Source organism: Chamaea fasciata, unplaced genomic scaffold, assembly GCF_029207755.1.
Source record: "Chamaea fasciata isolate MVZ Bird 193981 ecotype frontalis unplaced genomic scaffold, bChaFas1.0.hap1 SCAF_210, whole genome shotgun sequence".
Lineage (NCBI taxonomy): Eukaryota > Metazoa > Chordata > Aves > Passeriformes > Sylviidae > Chamaea > Chamaea fasciata.
The window spans coordinates 122,575-133,401 of NW_027094295.1; positions in this window are offsets into that span (position 1 = coordinate 122,575).

Here is a 10,827-nt window from a genome sequence, read left to right on the forward strand (position 1 = left end):
TGTCCCTGGGGTGCCCTGGCTGTCTCTTAGGTGTCCCTGGGGGTGCCCTGGCTGTCCCCTAGGTGTCCCAGGGCTGCCCTGGCTGTCTTTTAGGTGTCCCTGGGGGTGCCCTGACTGTCCCCTAGGGGTACCTTGTCTGTCCCCTGGGGGGGCCCTGGCTGTCTTCCTAGGTGTCCCTGTGGGTGCCCTGGCTGTCCCCTAGGTGTCCCTGGGGTGCCCTGGCTGTCCTTTAGGTGTCCCTGGGGGTGCCCTGGCTGTCCCCTAGGTGTCCCTGCCTCGCTCGTATCCTCGACTCCGCCTCCGGCGCCATGGTGACACCCCTCCCAGTCTGGACCAGTGTGGCCACACCCCCTCCCCTGGGGCCATTAGACCCATCCCAGTACAGACCAGTAAGGCACCGTGTGCCCACCATGGACCCCCACACGCCTGCCAGTTCGTCCCAGTCCACTCCCCGTCCATCCCAGTTCTCTCTGATCACCCTCCCAGTGCTCCCAGTCCATCCCAGTCCCGCAGGTGCTGGTGCTTGTGGCTTGATCAGCTGGTGCCTGTCCGCAACGTGGAGCGGGTCAAATGAGGCCTCAGGGGGAGGGGGGGGCGGATTTTGGGGGGTCCTGGGGGTCCCGAGTTGTCCTGGAGGGGTTTGGGGGGGTCTGCGGGGAGTCTCAAGGGGCTGCTGTGCTGCTGTGGGTGTTTTTCGGGGATCTTCGGGAGGTTTGGGCGGCCCATTTGAGGCATCAAAGGAACCTGAGGAGGGTTTTGCGGGCTCCTGGAGGTCGGGGGGGCCCTGGGGGTGGTTTGGGGGGCACTGGGGGGTTCCAGCCCGTGACCCCCCCCCGTTTTTGACCCCCCCCCCCCCCCCCGAGCTGTTTCGGTCTCATCGACGCCCTCCTGAAGCCCAAGGGGGGGTGGGCGCTGGGCCCCCCCCCGCTGCCCCCTCCCCCTGCCACCCCCGCGACGCCCTGCAGGTGAGGGACCCCCAAAAACCCCTCCCCAGACCCCAAATTCACCCCTGGGACCCCAAAAAACCCCCAAAACCTCTCCCCGGACCCCAAATTCAGCCCTGAGGCCCCAAAAAAACCCCCAAACCTTTCCCCATGAACCCCAAATCCACCCCTGGGACCCCCCAAAACCTCCCCAGGACCCCAGATCCACCCCGGGACCCCCAAATCCATCCCTTGGACCCCCAAAAACCCCCAAATCCATCCCTGGGACCCCCCAAAACCTCCCTTCAAACCCCAAATTCACCCCTCGGACCTCCAGAATCCTTCCACAGGACCCCTCAGGGGTCGTTCCCCACGAAAAAGTGCGGGAAACGTGAGAGGAGAAAAAGGGCGGGAAACGTGAGGGGAGAAAAAGGGCGGGATCAAGTGGAGGGGATCAATGGAATTTTGGGGGGGGTCGACGCTGAGGAAGGATCAATGGAATATTGGGGGGGCATCAATGATATTGGGGGGGTCAGTGACACTCGGGTGGGGATCAATGATGCTGTGGGGGGGTCGATATCAGCTCGAGGGGCGGCCATGGGTTTTTGGGGGGCCGCAACGCAGGCATCCGTGCTGGGTTTGGAGCGGGGGGGGCCCCTTCAACCTCTGGGGGGGCCCTGGCTGTCCCCTGGCTGTACCTGGGGGTGCCCTGCCTGTCCCCTAGGTGTCCCCTGGGATGCCCTGGAGTCCCTGGGGGGGGTGCCCTGGCTGTCCCTGGGGGTCCCTGGCTGTCCCCTAGGTGTCCTTGGGGTGCCTTGCTGTCCCCAAGGCGTCCCTGGGGTGCCCTGGCTGTCCCCTAGGTGTCCCTGGGGTGCCCTGGGTGTCCCTGGGGTGCCCTGGCTGTCCCCTAGGTTGTCCCTGGGGGTGCCCTGGCTGTCCCTGGGTGTGCCCTAGCTGTCCCCTACGTGTCCCTGGGGGTGCCCTGGGTGTCCCTGAGGTGCTCTAGGGGTGCCCCGGCTGTCCCTGGGGTGCCCAGGCTGTCCCCTAGGGTCCCTGGGGGTACCCTGGCTGTCCCTGGGGTGCCCTGGCTGTCCCCTAGGTGTCCCTGGGGTGGCCGTGGCTGTCCCCTTGGTGTCCCTGGGGGTGACCTGCCTGTCCCCTAGGTGTCCCTGGGGTGCCCTGGCTGTCCCCTAGGTGTCCCCGGGGATGCCCTGGCTATCCCAGGGGGGGCCCTGGCTGTCCCTGGGGTGCCCTGGCTGTCCCCTAGGTGTCCCTGGGGTGCCTTGCTGTCCCCTAGGTGTCCCTGGGGGTGCCCTGCCTGTCCCCTAGGTGTCCCTGGGGGTGCCCTGCCTTTCCCCGAGGTGTCCCTGGGGGTTCCCTGGCTGTCCTTGGGGTGCTCTGGCTGTCCCCTAGGTGTCCCTGGAGTGCCCTGACTGTCCCCTAGGTGTCCCTGGGGGTTCCCTGGCTGTCCCCTAGTTGTCCCTGGGGGTGCCCTGGCTGACCCTAGGGTGCCCTGCCTGTCCCCTAGGTGTCCCTGGGAGTGCCCTGGCTGTCACCTAGGTGTCCCTGGGGGTCCCTGGCTGTCCCCTAGTTGTCCCTGGGGGAGCCCTGGCTGTCCCAAGGGTGCCCTGCCTGTCCCCTAGGTGTCCCTGGGAGTGCCCTGGCTGTCCCCTAGGTGTCCCTGTGGGTGCCCTGGGTGTCCCTCTGGGTGCCCTGGCTGTCCCCTAGGTGTCCCTGGGGTCCCCTGGGTGTCCCCGGGGGTGCCCTGGCTGTTCCTGTGGTGCCCTGGCTGTCTTCTAGGTGTCCCTGGGGGGCCCTGGCTGTCCCCTAGGTGTCCCTGGGGTGCCCTGGCTGTCCCTGGGGTGCCCAGGCTTTCCTATAGGTGTCCCTGGGGGTGCCCTGGCTGTCCCCTAGGTGTCCCAGGGCTGCCCTGGCTGTCCCATAGGTGTCCCTGGGGGTGCCCTGGCTGTTCCTTAGGTGTCCCTGGGGGTGCCCTGGCTGTCCCTTAGGTGTCCCTGGGGGTTCCCTGGCTATCTGTGGGGTGCCGTGGCTGCCTCTGGGGTGCCCTTGATGTCCCCTAGGTGTCCCTGGGGTGCCCTGGCTGTCCCTGGGGGTCCCTGGCTGTCCCATAGGTGTCCCTAGGGGTGCCTTGTCTGTCCCTGGGGGGGCCCTGGGTGTACCCTGGTGTCCCTGGGAGGGCCCTGGCTGTCCCCTAAGTGTCCCTGGGGGTGCTCTGGTGTCCCTGGGGATGCCCTGGCTGTCCCCTAGCTGTCCCTGGGGGTGCCCTGGGTGTCCCTGGGGTGCCCTGGCTGTCCCCTAGGTGTCCCTGGGGGTGCCCTGGCTGTCCCTGGTGTGCCCTAGCTGTACCCTACGTGTATCTGGGGGTGCCCTGGGTGTCCCTGAGGTGCTCTAGGGGTGCCCCGGCTGTCCCTGGGGGTGCCCAGGCTGTCCCCTAGGGGTCCCTGGGGGTACCCTGGCTGTCCCTGGGGTGCCGTGGCTGTCCCCTAGGTGTCCCTGGGGTGCCGTGCCTGTCCCCTTGGTGTCCCTGGGGGTGACCTCCCTGTCCCCTAGGTGTCCCTGGGGGTGACCTCCCTGTCCCCTAGGTGTCCCTGGAGGTGCCCTGGCTGTCCCCTTGGTGTCCCTGGGGGTGCCGTGGCTGTCCCATAGGTGTCCCTGGAGGTGCCCTGGCTGTCCCCTTGGTGTCCCTGGGGGTGCCCTTGGTGTCCCTGGGGTGCCCTGGCTGTCCCCTAGGTGTTCCCGGGGATGCCCTGGCTATCCCTGGGGGGCCCCTGGCTGTCCCTGGGGTTCCCTAGCTGTCCCCTAGGTGTCCCTGGGGTGCCCTGGCTGTCCCCTAGGTGTCCTTGGGGTGCCTTGCTGTCCCCAAGGCGTCCCTGGGGTGCCCTGGCTGTCCCTTAGGTGTCCCTGGGGGTGCCCTGGCTGTCCCTGGGGGTCCCTGGCTGTCCCATAGGTGTCCCTAGGGGTGCCTTGTCTGTCCCTGGGGGGGCCCTGGGTGTACCCTGGTGTCCCTGGGAGGGCCCTGGCTGTCCCCTAAGTGTCCCTGGGGGTGCTCTGGTGTCCCTGGGGATGCCCTGGCTGTCCCCTAGCTGTCCCTGGGGGTGCCCTGGGTGTCCCTGGGGTGCCCTGGCTGTCCCCTAGGTGTCCCTGGGGGTGCCCTGGCTGTCCCTGGTGTGCCCTAGCTGTCCCCTACGTGTCCCTGGGGGTGCCCTGGGTGTCCCTGAGGTGCTCTAGGGGTGCCCCGGCTGTCCCTGGGGGTGCCCAGGCTGTCCCCTAGGGGTCCCTGGGGGTACCCTGGCTGTCTCTGGGGTGCCGTGGCTGTCCCCTAGGTGTCCCTGGGGTGCCGTGGCTGTCCCCTTGGTGTCCCTGGGGGTGACCTCCCTGTCCCCTAGGTGTCCCTGGAGGTGCCCTGGCTGTCCCCTTGGTGTCCCTGGGGGTGCCCTTGGTGTCCCTGGGGTGCCCTGGCTGTCCCCTAGGTGTCCCCGGGGATGCCCTGGCTATCCCTGGGGGGCCCCTGGCTGTCCCTGGGGTTCCCTAGCTGTCCCCTAGGTGTCCCTGGGGTGCCCTGGCTGTCCCCTAGGTGTCCTTGGGGTGCCTTGCTGTCCCCAAGGCGTCCCTGGGGTGCCCTGGCTGTCCCTTAGGTGTCCCTGGGGGTGCCCTGGCTGTCCCTGGGGGTCCCTGGCTGTCCCATAGGTGTCCCTAGGGGTGCCTTGTCTGTCCCTGGGGGGGCCCTGGGTGTCCCTCTGGGTGCCCTGGCTGTCCCCTAGGTGTCCCTGGGGTCCCCTGGGTGTCCCCGGGGGTGCCCTGGCTGTTCCTGTGGTGCCCTGGCTGTCTTCTAGGTGTCCCTGGGGGGCCCTGGCTGTCCCCTCGGTGTCCCTGGGGTGCCCTGGGTGTCCCCTAGGTGTCCCTGGGGGTGCCCTGGCTGTCCCCTAGTTGTCCCTGGGGTGCCCTGGCTGTCTCTTAGGTGTCCCTGGGGGTGCCCTGGCTGTCCCCTAGGTGTCCCAGGGCTGCCCTGGCTGTCTTTTAGGTGTCCCTGGGGGTGCCCTGACTGTCCCCTAGGGCTACCTTGTCTGTCCCTGTGGGTGCCCTGGGTGTCCCCTAGGTGTCCCTGGGGTGCCCTGGCTGTTCCTTAGGTGTCCCTGGGGTGCCCTGGCTGTCCTTTAGGTGTCCCTGGGGGTGCCCTGGCTGTCCCCTAGGTGTCCCTGCCTCGCTCGTATCCTCGACTCCGCCTCCGGCGCCATGGTGACACCCTTCCCAGTCTGGACCGGTGTGGCCACACCCCCTCCCCTGGGGCCATTAGACCCATCCCAGTACAGACCAGTAAGGCACCGTGTGCCCACCATGGACCCCCACACGCCTGCCAGTTCGTCCCAGTCCACTCCCCGTCCATCCCAGTTCTCTCTGATCACCCTCCCAGTGCTCCCAGTCCATCCCAGTCCCGCAGGTGCTGGTGCTTGTGGCTTGATCAGCTGGTGCCTGTCCGCAACGTGGAGCGGGTCAAATGAGGCCTCAGGGGGAGGGGGGGGCGGATTTTGGGGGGTCCTGGGGGTCCCGAGTTGTCCTGGAGGGGTTTGGGGGGTCTGCGGGGAGTCTCAAGGGGCTGCTGTGGGTGTTTTTCGGGGATCTTCGGGAGGTTTGGGCGGCCCATTTGAGGCATCAAAGGAACCTGAGGAGGGTTTTGCGGGCTCCTGGAGGTCGGGGGGGCCCTGGGGGTGGTTTGGGGGGCACTGGGGGGTTCCAGCCCGTGACCCCCCCCGTTTTTGACACCCCCCCCCCCCCCCCGAGCTGTTTCGGTCTCATCGACGCCCTCCTGAAGCCCAAGGGGGGGTGGGCGCTGGGCCCCCCCCGCTGCCCCCTCCCCCTGCCACCCCCGCGACGCCCTGCAGGTGAGGGACCCCCAAAAACCCCTCCCCAGACCCCAAATTCACCCCTGGGACCCCAAAAAACCCCCAAAACCTCTCCCCGGACCCCAAATTCACCCCTGAGGCCCCAAAAAACCCCCAAACCCCTCCCCATGAACCCCAAATCCACCCCTGGGACCCCCCAAAACCTCCCCAGGACCCCAGATCCACCCCGGGACCCCCAAATCCATCCCTGGGACCCCCCAAAACCTCCCTTCAAACCCCAAATTCACCCCTCGGACCTCCAGAATCCTTCCACAGGACCCCTCAGGGGTCGTTCCCCACGAAAAAGTGCGGGAAACGTGAGGGGAGAAAAAGGGCGGGAAACGTGAGGGGAGAAAAAGGGCGGGATCAAGTGGAGGGGATCAATGGAATTTTGGGGGGGGTCAGCGACGCTGAGGAAGGATCAATGGAATATTGGGGGGGCATCAATGATATTGGGGGGGTCAGTGACACTCGGGTGGGGATCAATGATGCTGTGGGGGGGTCGATATCAGCTCGAGGGGCGGCCATGGGTTTTTGGGGGGCCGCAACGCAGGCAGCCGTGCTGGGTTTGGAGCGGGGGGGCCCCTTCAACCTCTGGGGGGGCCCTGGCTGTCCCCTGGCTGTACCTGGGGGTGCCCTGCCTGTCCCCTAGGTGTCCCTGGGGATGCCCTGGAGTCCCTGGGGGTGCCCTGGCTGTCCCTGGGGGTCCCTGGCTGTCCCCTAGGTGTCCTTGGGGTGCCCTGGCTGTCCCCTAGGTGTCCCTGGGGGTGCCCTAGGTGTCCCTGGGGTGCCCTGGCTGTCCCCTAGGTGTCCCTGGGGGTGCCCTGGCTGTCCCTGGTGTGCCCTAGCTGTCCCCTACGTGTCCCTGGGGGTGCCCTGGGTGTCCCTGAGGTGCTCTAGGGGTGCCCCGGCTGTCCCTGGGGGTGCCCAGGCTGTCCCCTAGGTGTCCCTGGGGGTACCCTGGCTGTCCCTGGGGTGCCCTGGCTGTCCCCTAGGTGTCCCTGGGGTGCCGTGGCTGTCCCCTTGGTGTCCCTGGGGGTGACCTGCCTGTCCCCTAGGTGTCCCTGGGGTGCCCTGGCTGTCCCCTAGGTGTCCCCGGGGATGCCCTGGCTATCCCTGGGGGGGCCCTGGCTGTCCCTGGGGTGCCCTAGCTGTCCCCTAGGTGTCCCTGGAGGTGCCCTGGATGTCCCCTTGGTGTCCCTGGGGGTGCCCAGGGTGTCCCTGGGGTGCCTTGCTGTCCCCTAGGTGTCCCTGGGGGTGCCCTGCCTGTCCCCTAGGTGTCCCTGGGGGTGCCCTGGCTATCCCGGGGGGGCCCTGGCTGTCCCCTAGGTGTCCCTGGGGATGCCCTGGAGTCCCTGGGGGTGCCCTGGCTGTCCCTGGGGGTCCCTGGCTGTCCCCTAGGTGTCCTTGGGGTGCCTTGCTGTCCCCAAGGCGTCCCTGGGGGTCCCTGGCTGTCCCCTAGGTGTCCCTGGGGGTGCCCTGGCTGTCCCTGGGGTGCCCTGGCTGTCCCCTAGGTGTCCCTGGGGGTGCCCTGGCTGTCCCTGGGGTGCCCTGGCTGTCCCCTAGGTGTCCCTGGGGGTGCCCTGGCTGTCCCTGGGGTGCCCTGGCTGTCCCCTAGGTGTCCCTGGGGTGCCGTGGCTGTCCCCTTGGTGTCCCTGGGGGTGACCTGCCTGTCCCCTAGGTTTCCCTGGAGGTGCCCTGGCTGTCCCCTTGGTGTCCCTGGGGGTGCCCTCGCTGTCCCATAGGTGTCCCTGGAGGTGCCCTGGATGTCCCCTAGGTGTCCCCGGGGATGCCCTGGCTATCCCTGGGGGGGCCCTGGCTGTCCCTGGGGTGCCCTAGCTGTCCCCTAGGTGTCCCTGGAGGTGCCCTGGATGTCCCCTTGGTGTCCCTGGGGGTGCCCAGGGTGTCCCTGGGGTGCCTTGCTGTCCCCTAGGTGTCCCTGGGGGTGCCCTGCCTTTCCCTGAGGTGTCCCTGGGGGTGCCCTGGCTGTCCTTGGGGTGCTCTGGCTGTCCCCTAGGTGTCCCTGGAGTGCCCTGACTGTCACCTAGGTGTCCCTGGGGGTCCCTGGCTGTCCCCTAGTTGTCCCTGGGGGAGCCCTGGCTGTCCCAAGGGTGCCCTGCCTGTCCCCTAGGTGTCCCTGGGAGTGCCCTGGCTGTCCCCTAGGTGTCCCTGTGGGTGCCCTGGGTGTCCCTCTGGGTGCCCTGGCTGTCCCCTAGGTGTCCCTGGGGTCCCCTGGGTGTCCCCGGGGGTGCCCTGGCTGTTCCTGTGGTGCCCTGGCTGTCCCCTAGGTGTCCCTGGGGTGCCCTGGCTGTCCCATAGGTGTCCCTGGGGGTGCCCTGGCTGTCCCCTAGGTGTCCCAGGGCTGCCCTGGCTGTCCCATAGGTGTCCCTGGGGGTGCCCTGGCTGTTCCTTAGGTGTCCCTGGGGGTGCCCTGGCTGTCTATTAGGTGTCCCTGGGGGTTCCCTGGCTATCTGTGGGGTGCCGTGGCTGCCTCTGGGGTGCCCTTGATGTCCCCTAGGTGTCCCTGGGGTGCCCTGGCTGTCCCCTAGGTGTCCCTGGGGGTGCCCTGGCTGTCCCTGGGGGTCCCTGGCTGTCCCATAGGTTTCCCTGGGGGTGCCTTGTCTGTCCCTGGGGGGGCCCTGGGTGTACCCTGGTGTCCCTGGGAGGGCCCTGGCTGTCCCCTAGCTGTCCCTGGGGGTGCCCTGGGTGTCCCTGGGGTGCCCTGGCTGTCCCCTAGGTGTCCCTGGTGTGCCCTAGCTGTCCCCTACGTGTCCCTGGGGGTGCCCTGGGTGTCCCTGAGGTGCTCTAGGGGTGCCCCGGCTGTCCCTGGGGGTGCCCAGGCTGTCCCCTAGGGGTCCCTGGGGGTACCCTGGCTGTCCCTGGGGTGCTCTGGCTGTCCCCTAGGTGTCCCTGGGGTGCCGTGGCTGTCCCCTTGGTGTCCCTGGGGGTGACCTCCCTGTCCCCTAGGTGTCCCTGGAGGTGCCCTGGCTGTCCCCTTGGTGTCCCTGGGGGTGCCCTGGCTGTCCCATAGGTGTCCCTGGAGGTGCCCTGGCTGTCCCCTTGGTGTCCCTGGGGGTGCCCTTGGTGTCCCTGGGGTGCCCTGGCTGTCCTCTAGGTGTCCCTGGGGGTGCCCTGGGTGTCCCTCTGGGTGCCCTGGCTGTCCCCTAGGTGTCCCTGGGGTCCCCTGGGTGTCCCCGGGGGTGCCCTGGCTGTTCCTGTGGTGCCCTGGCTGTCTTCTAGGTGTCCCTGGGGGGTCCTGGCTGTCTCCTCGGTGTCCCTGGGGTGCCCTGGGTGTCCCCTAGGTGTCCCTGGGGGTGCCCTGGGTGTCCCTGGGGTGCCCTGGGGGTGCCCTGGCTGTCCCGTAGGTGTCCCAGGGCTGCCCTGGCTGTCCCATAGGTGTCCCTGGGGGTGCCTTGGCTATCTGTGGGGTGCCGTGGCTGCCTCTGGGGTGCCCTTGATGTCCCCTAGGTGTCCCTGTGGGTGCCCTGCCTGTCCCCTAGGTGTCCCTGGGGGTGCCCTGGCTGTCCTCTAGGTGTCCCTGGAGTGCCCTGGCTGTCCCCTAGGTGTCCCTGGGGGTGCCCTGGCTGTCCCCTAGTTGTCCCTGGGGTGCCCTGGCTGTCTCTTAGGTGTCCCTGGGGGTGCCCTGGCTGTCCCCTAGGTGTCCCAGGGCTGCCCTGGCTGTCTTTTAGGTGTCCCTGGGGGTGCCCTGACTGTCCCCTAGGGGTACCTTGTCTGTCCCTGGGGGGGCCCTGGCTGTCTTCCTAGGTGTCCCTGTGGGTGCCCTGGCTGTCCCCTAGGTGTCCCTGGGGTGCCCTGGCTGTCCTTTAGGTGTCCCTGGGGGTGCCCTGGCTGTCCCCTAGGTGTCCCTGCCTCGCTCGTATCCTCGACTCCGCCTCCGGCGCCATGGTGACACCCCTCCCAGTCTGGACCAGTGTGGCCACACCCCCTCCCCTGGGGCCATTAGACCCATCCCAGTACAGACCAGTAAGGCACCGTGTGCCCACCATGGACCCCCACACGCCTGCCAGTTCGTCCCAGTCCACTCCCCGTCCATCCCAGTTCTCTCTGATCACCCTCCCAGTGCTCCCAGTCCATCCCAGTCCCGCAGGTGCTGGTGCTTGTGGCTTGATCAGCTGGTGCCTGTCCGCAACGTGGAGCGGGTCAAATGAGGCCTCAGGGGGAGGGGGGGGCGGATTTTGGGGGGTCCTGGGGGTCCCGAGTTGTCCTGGAGGGGTTTGGGGGGTCTGCGGGGAGTCTCAAGGGGCTGCTGTGGGTGTTTTTCGGGGATCTTCGGGAGGTTTGGGCGGCCCATTTGAGGCATCAAAGGAACCTGAGGAGGGTTTTGCGGGCTCCTGGAGGTCGGGGGGGCCCTGGGGGTGGTTTGGGGGGCACTGGGGGGTTCCAGCCCGTGACCCCCCCCCGTTTTTGACCCCCCCCCCCCCCCCCGAGCTGTTTCGGTCTCATCGACGCCCTCCTGAAGCCCAAGGGGGGGTGGGCGCTGGGCCCCCCCCGCTGCCCCCTCCCCCTGCCACCCCCGCGACGCCCTGCAGGTGAGGGACCCCCAAAAACCCCTCCCCAGACCCCAAATTCACCCCTGGGACCCCAAAAAAACCCCCAAAACCTCTCCCCGGACCCCAAATTCAGCCCTGAGGCCCCAAAAAACCCCCAAACCTTTCCCCATGAACCCCAAATCCACCCCTGGGACCCCCCAAAACCTCCCCAGGACCCCAGATCCACCCCGGGACCCCCAAATCCATCCCTTGGACCCCCAAAAACCCCCAAATCCATCCCTGGGACCCCCCAAAACCTCCCTTCAAACCCCAAATTCACCCCTCGGACCTCCAGAATCCTTCCACAGGACCCCTCAGGGGTCGTTCCCCACGAAAAAGTGCGGGAAACGTGAGAGGAGAAAAAGGGCGGGAAACGTGAGGGGAGAAAAAGGGCGGGATCAAGTGGAGGGGATCAATGGAATTTTGGGGGGGGTCAGCGACGCTGAGGAAGGA